Source organism: Typha latifolia, chromosome 6 (assembly GCF_019914945.1).
Source record: "Typha latifolia isolate L0001 chromosome 6, TyphaL0001v2, whole genome shotgun sequence".
NCBI classification, from domain to species: domain Eukaryota; kingdom Viridiplantae; phylum Streptophyta; class Magnoliopsida; order Poales; family Typhaceae; genus Typha; species Typha latifolia.
Window position 1 is genome coordinate 9005926 of NC_133091.1, and position 7121 is coordinate 9013046.

A 7121-nucleotide genomic window follows, 5' to 3' on the forward strand; every position below is an offset into this window, starting at 1 on the left:
TTCACCTCCAAGGAATGGCATTGCATTGGTATATATCGGTTATTCGTGGTGGAGGATTTATTGGTTGGGCTAATTTTTGTAAGAGGATTATACGCAGATTTGGAACAGCGACCCTGATTGGGGGGCGTCGGCCCGGGAAGGGGAGAGTGGCTGAGTGGTCAAAAGCTTCCAACTAGTAAGAATCCTAGTGAACCTAAAAAAAGGAACATTGAAGATTTTGCTTCCACATTAAGCAAGAAGATTCAGAGGACGATCGTATTGGAGTACGAAGTAGAATTTGAAAGAGTTAGTAGTCGTTGTGAGCCTCACTGGCCCGAATCGACATTAATGAGCACATTCATTTCAAGGCTTACGAGAGGAGATACATGCGGATGTTCATGCTCCATGTCCTACTACTCTTGAGGAGGCCTTTGAGAAGGTCATGAGGATAGAGCAAAAACATAAGGCTCTTAAGATGGCAGCAAAAATAAGTTGGGGCAACCAAGATGGGCGGTTTATACCTAGAATGCTGACTAGAAATTTTGCAAATTTAAAGGAAATGGCTGCTAGTACTAGACCATGACCACCTTTGAGACCTTCTTCCAATGTTAGAGGAGGCACAAAACCTCCCGTTCGAACTCTCACACCTACCCAAGTAGAGGAGCGAAGAGCAAAGGGCCTTTGCTTTCGATACGATGAACGGTTTACCCCCGGTCATCGGTGCTCTAAACCGATCGGGAGTGTGATGCTCATTGACGGTCTCAAGGAGGATGACGAGGTTGTTGGTGATGGAGAGTGTCTAGAGGAGGTCCATGAGGAGGCCGTTGAGGAGGGCGTGGAGGAAGATATCCAAGCTGAAATATCGATGCATGCATATTCAGGTACTTTCGGACCGATGACGTTACGGGTAGACGGACTCGTTAGAAAGCATTGTGTGCACATTCTCATCGATTCCGGGAGTACACACAACTTTCTAGACGAGAGGTTAGTGAGGAGATTGGGCATGGATACAAGGACACGACATCATTGTGGACTTGTATCCATTGGCGCTGCGAGGAGCGGATATTGTCCTAGGCACTCAGTGGTTACAGAGTTTGGGACCCGTCACATTTGATTTCGGAGCATGTGGATTAAATTTAAACAAAGAAATAAAGATGTGCGGCTTGATAGTGTTCAATCTTCACCGATTCCTGTGATGCAGCATATGGTAGGGCTGCCTTGTGCGAATGATTTGGCATATCTTCTTCAGTTAGGTCCAGTAGAAGATGAGCCTCCAACGAGTTCAGGTACTACCAATGATTTGTCTAATTTATTAGGTAACTTTTATGGACTGTTTGAGGAGCCACATGAATTGCCATTGAGGAGAGTAGTAGACCATCGCATAGAGATTATACCCGAGGCTGCAATGGTGAACGTGAGGCCATATTAGTATCCACATGTGCAAAAAGAAGTTATCTCTAAGATGGTAGCTGAGATGTTGGCGCAAGGCCTCATTCAACCAAGTCATATCTCATACTCATCCCCTGTGCTATTGGTGTGAAAGAAGGATAGGACATGGCGCTTTTGTGTCGACTATTGGGCACTAAACGCTATTACCGTGAAGGACCGGTATCCTGTTCCGGTTATAGAGGAGCTCCTAGACGAGCTGAGATATGCATGTATAGTTGACCCAGACATTTTGAGATTGTTGTAGGAGGTGATGGATGATCCGGAGTGCCATCCAGAGTTGGAGAACCATGGCGGTTTGCTGCTGGACCGTGGATGCATTTAGGTGCTCGCAAATGATGGATTGCGGCAGAAATTGTTGGAGCACTTCAACCAAACTCCAGAGACTAGTCATGAGGGTGTTGAGGACTTATAGGAGGATATCTTAGAGTTACACGTGGTCAGGATTGAGGCGGGATGTGAGGAGTTTTGTCCGTGCTTGCGAAGTCTGCCAAAGGGCTAAGGCAACCAAAGTGGAATCAGTCGGATTACTTCAGCCTTTACCTATACTAGACTGTGTTTGTTAAGATATTTCTATGGATTTCATAGAGGGTCTTCCGCTGTTGCGTGGTTATTTTGTTCTCTTTGTGGTGGTTGACAGATTGAGCAAGTATGCGCACTTTTGGCATTGTCACATCCATTTTTAGCCAAGTTAGTTGCTGAAATTTTTGTTAGAGATGTTGCTCGGTTACATGGCATGCCACACATGATTGTCTCTCATCATGATCGTGTATTTATGAGCAACTTTTGGATGGAATTTTTTAGATTGCAGGGGATTCAATTGAACTTCAATTCGGCCTACCATCCACAAAAGGACGACCAAACTGAGGTGGTCAATCGAGGCATTGAGTAGTACTTGAGGTGCTTTGTTGGAGAGATGCCTAGACGATGGTTGGAGGTCTTACCATGGGCGGAGTGGTCCTACAACACCGTCTACCAAAGCTTGTGTTGTCGGGTTGGTATACGGGTGCAAGGACATGACATCATTGTGGACTTGTATCCATTGGCGTTGCAAGGAGTGAACATTGTCCTTGGCACTCAGTGGTTATAAAGCTTGGGACCCGTCACATTTGATTTCCGGAGCATCTAGATGAAATTTAAGCAAGGAAACAAAGATGTGCGGCATGATGGCGTTCGATCTCCGCCGATTCCAGTGAGGCAGCCAATGGTGGGGCTGCTTTGTGCGAGTTGTTAGGTTTTTATTTGTTGGCAATTGTGTACAAAATATTCTAAGTGTATTTTTTCATGTATATGAGCTTTACACAAGTCTAGAATATCTCTGGTTTGAAGAATTGCAAGATTATTGGAGAAAAGCCATCGAGTTCACACCGTGTTCACAAACGCGTTTGAACGCGGAATCTGCGTTCACACAGATAGAGAGCCGCGTTCACAAACGCATTCGAACGTGGGTACTGCGTTCACACAGACAGAGAGCGCATTCACAAACACGTTCAAACACGGGTACTGCGTTCACACAGACCGAGAGCTGCGTTCACAAACGCGTTCGAACGCAACCTGAAGAATTCAAGTTATCGCGTTCGAACGCACTAGGGCCCGTTCGAATGCACCTGAGTTCAAGTCATGCTGTTCGAACGCACCCGGGCCGAGTTCGAATGCACCAACGAAGTTTGATAAAATTGGACTTTCGTGAGTACGGATAAGACTTGGATTTGGCTCTATCTTGGAGATCATATATAAGGATTGTGATGCCCTATCTTGAGGGTGGTTGAAGAAGTATTATTGAAAGAGAATTCTTGAGGCTACTTTGGTTCTTCAACTAACAAGGTTCCATTCATCAAGAAAAGTTAATCTTTCGTCTTAGGGGCTATCTAGACGAAAGATCAATCTCGAGGGTTACTGAGGTTGGACTTCAATCACGAGAAGCAGTGAATCGTGGGTTCTAGCGAGCAAGACTGAGAAGAACAAAGTCGTTTGGATCGACGGGTTGTTTTGTGAGTCAGCCTTGTAACTGCTACTATTCTAGTGATTGGGTTTGATCTGAGTTTGGATCCGTGGTTTTTTCCTGTTTGGGTTTTTCCATGTTAAAATCTTGGCGTTCATCTCTGCTTTCGTTCCTAATATTTCTACGAACTTTTACTTAAGCGAACGAGTGATATCATTGCCTAGTATTTAGATACATACTTGTGTTTAGGGTTTTTCAATTGGTATCAGAGCAGGTTCTCTCATCTTTGAGAGAGATCAGATAGGCATGGATTTTCATAGAGATGGACCATCATCTATTAGACCTCCTATCCTAGATGGATCAAATTATGGATATTGGAAAGCTAGGATGAGAGCTTACTTGAAGTCTATAGATGAACGAGTATGGTTTGCCGTTGTGAACGGTTAGAGTCCACCAATGTACATGGTGGATGATAAACTTGCTGATAAACCGATAGAGTCATGGGATAAGTCAGATTATGAAAAATAGCAAAAGAAGCTTGGACGATCTTAGAAACTACTCACGAAGGAACTATGCCTGTAAAACTTTCTAAACTTCAGAGGTTGACTACTAGTTTTGAAACTCTACGTATGGAGGAGAATGAGACATTTGATGAGTTTTATGCAAAGCTGAGTGATATAGTCAACTCCAGTTTCAACCTAGGAGAGAAAATTCCTGAAAACAGAATTATCCGTAAGATCCTTAGGTCTCTTCCAGAGAGGTTTCAGGTAAAAGTTACAGCTATTGAGGAAAGTAAAGACATCGATTCTATGAAAGTTGAACAATTGGTAGGAAATCTACAAAATTTGAGTCCAGCCTTTCAAAACCGAGGAAGTCCAAAGGGATTGCCCTATCCACAGTTGAACAAAGTATAGAGGAGTCTGATGATGAAGGTGATTTAGATGTTGAGATGTTGGCCATGTTCGTCAAAAAGTTCAATAAATTCTTTCGGAAGCCAAACAAGTTGAATGCTGAAAAACTAGAGAAAAGCAAAGCATTTGTGAAAAAGAAGAATACTACAAGTTCGAACACAGGTGTGAGCAACAACGGTGTCAAACAGAAAAATAAGAATTCTGAGAATAAAGTTCGATGTTTTGAATGTTCTGATTTTGGACATATAGCACAAGAATGCCCTAATCGCCTTAAGAAGAAGGGTAAAGCTATGAAAGTTACTTGGGATTACTCAGATGAATCTGATGATGATTCTGGAAAAGACAAATAAAACTTTGTTGCTTTTGCTTCTTCTCTACTTAATATCAATTCTGTTGTTTATACTGATAGTACAGATGATCAGGATATGTTACCAGCTAAGGAAGATGAATCTGAAATTCAAAAGGCATATAATAACCTGTACCTGGAGTCGTTTAAACTCAAGAAAAGCAATCTTAGACTACTTCAATGACTCAAGGTAATCGAACTAGAAAGAATTCAATTTGAGAAGAAGTACAAATTGGAACTTGAACGTGTCAAAGACCTTTCTGAACAACTTGACAATGAAAAAAATAAAATGAAGGCTGATGAAATTGAACTAGAGCGACTGAATAAGGAAGTGACATTTCTAAAAGGGAAGAACAAACTTGACGAGATCCTAAAGGCTCAGATCTCTGGAAAAGACAGGTATGGTGTTGGATACACTAGTAATTCAAATAATAATAAAACTGTCTTCGTTTCTGCAGGTATACAAAAGGAAGAATATCTAAAGTCATCAACCGCATTTACAAAGCAATCCTGGATGAATGCTTCTAAATTGAAGGTGAATCTACAAACTAGTGAATCGTCAACGGCACCAAAGGTAAACTTTAGTCACACTCCTCGACAAAAGGTGAGTAGAAAATGGTTTGTTCCGACATGCTATCATTGCGGCATTCTAGGGCATATTCGACCTCATTGCAAAATTTTGCAAAAACCTAGAACTACTTTCATTTATGGGATAAAAACAAAGGCCACATGGGTCAAGAAAAGTGATTTGAAATGTTGTGCATACAGCTTTGAAAGCTTTAAATTCTGATTTGTGGTATTTAGACAGTGGCTGTTCAAGACATATGTCGAGTGACAAGTCGTTATTTTCTAATCTTGAAAAACATGAAGGGGGAGTTGTGACATTCGAAGATGGTAATTCATCCAAGGTAATAGGTAAAGGAAATGTAAGTTCTCCGGGGGTTCCTATTCTTGAAAATGTTCTTTATGTTAAGGGCTTGAAAGCAAATCTTCTGAGTATCAGTCAATTTTGTGATGAAGATTATGAGGTAAAATTCTCCAAAAATGATTGTACTATTCTAGATCATGGTGGTAATGTTATATGTTATGGATCTAGAACGTCTGATAATTGTTATGTTGTTGGAACGTCACATAAACTGAAATGTAATAGTGCCTCTTTTGACATTGCAGATCTTTGGCATCAATGTCTTGGACATGTGAATCACAAAGAATTATTTACTCTGTCCAAACAAAAAGTGGTAAGAGAAATACCTAAGATGAAAGAAATGTCAAAAAGAGTGTGCAGTTCGTGTTAAATTGGAAAACAAACTAGGATTTTACACAAGAAGGTAAATGCAACTACCACCGACCGTGTGCTCCAATTAGTTCACATGGACTTGATGGGTCCAACAAAAACGGAAAGTCTTGGAGGTAAACGCTATATATTCTTAATGGTCGATGATTACTCCAGATATACCTGGGTTGCCTTTCTACGTGAGAAGTCTGAAACCTTTGAAGTTTTTTAATCACTATGCTTAAAATTGCAGAATGAAAAATCTATTACCCTAGTTAGGATTCGTTCTGATCATGGTAGAGAATTTGAAAATGAAATTTTTTCCATATTTTGCGATTCTCTTAGTATTCAACATGAATTTTCAGCTCCTATAACTCCACAACAGAACGGGATTGTGGAAAAAAAGAACCGAGTTGTGCAGGAAATGGCTAGGGTTATGCTTCACGCTAAAAAGGTTCCTCAAAGGTTTTGGGCAGAGGCGGTCAATACAGTGGTACATGTGATAAATCGTGTTTATCTAAGACCATGTATAAAAATGACTGCATATGAAATCTGGAAAGATAAGAAACCTAGTGTTAAATATTTTCGAGTTTATGGTAGTAAATACTATATCTTGCGTGATCGAGAATATTTGACTAAATTTGACACTAGAAGTAACGAAGGCATCTTCTTAGGGTATTCGAATAATAGCAGAGCCTATAGAGTATTTAATTTTGACACTTCTACTGTTATGGAATCTGCTAATGTTATGATAGATGAATCCACTACTGATTTAACTGAAGCTACTCCTATTTCTGTTTCTGCAGATACATATGACGAAGAAATAGGAAAGGAGCTTGACATGGAAATTGAGAATCAGGACGAGGACAAAGTTGAAATGAACAAAGATGACTGCAACGTACCGAAACCATCTGCCAGAGTGAAATCAGATCATCCACTGTCACAAGTGATCGGAGACGTAAATGAACCAATTAAGACAAGACGACAAATCCAAAGTGAGGTATCATTTACTTGTTATACATCTTCTTTTCAACCTAAAAATGTGAAGGAAGCATTGTTAGACGATTCTTAGGTTAATGCTATGCATGAGGAATTATAGCAATTTTCTAGGAATGATGTTTGGTATTTAGTTCCTAGACCTAAGAATGTGAACGTCATTGGAACAAAATGGATTTACAAGAATAAAAGTGATGAACATGGCAATATAGTTCGAAATAAAGCTAG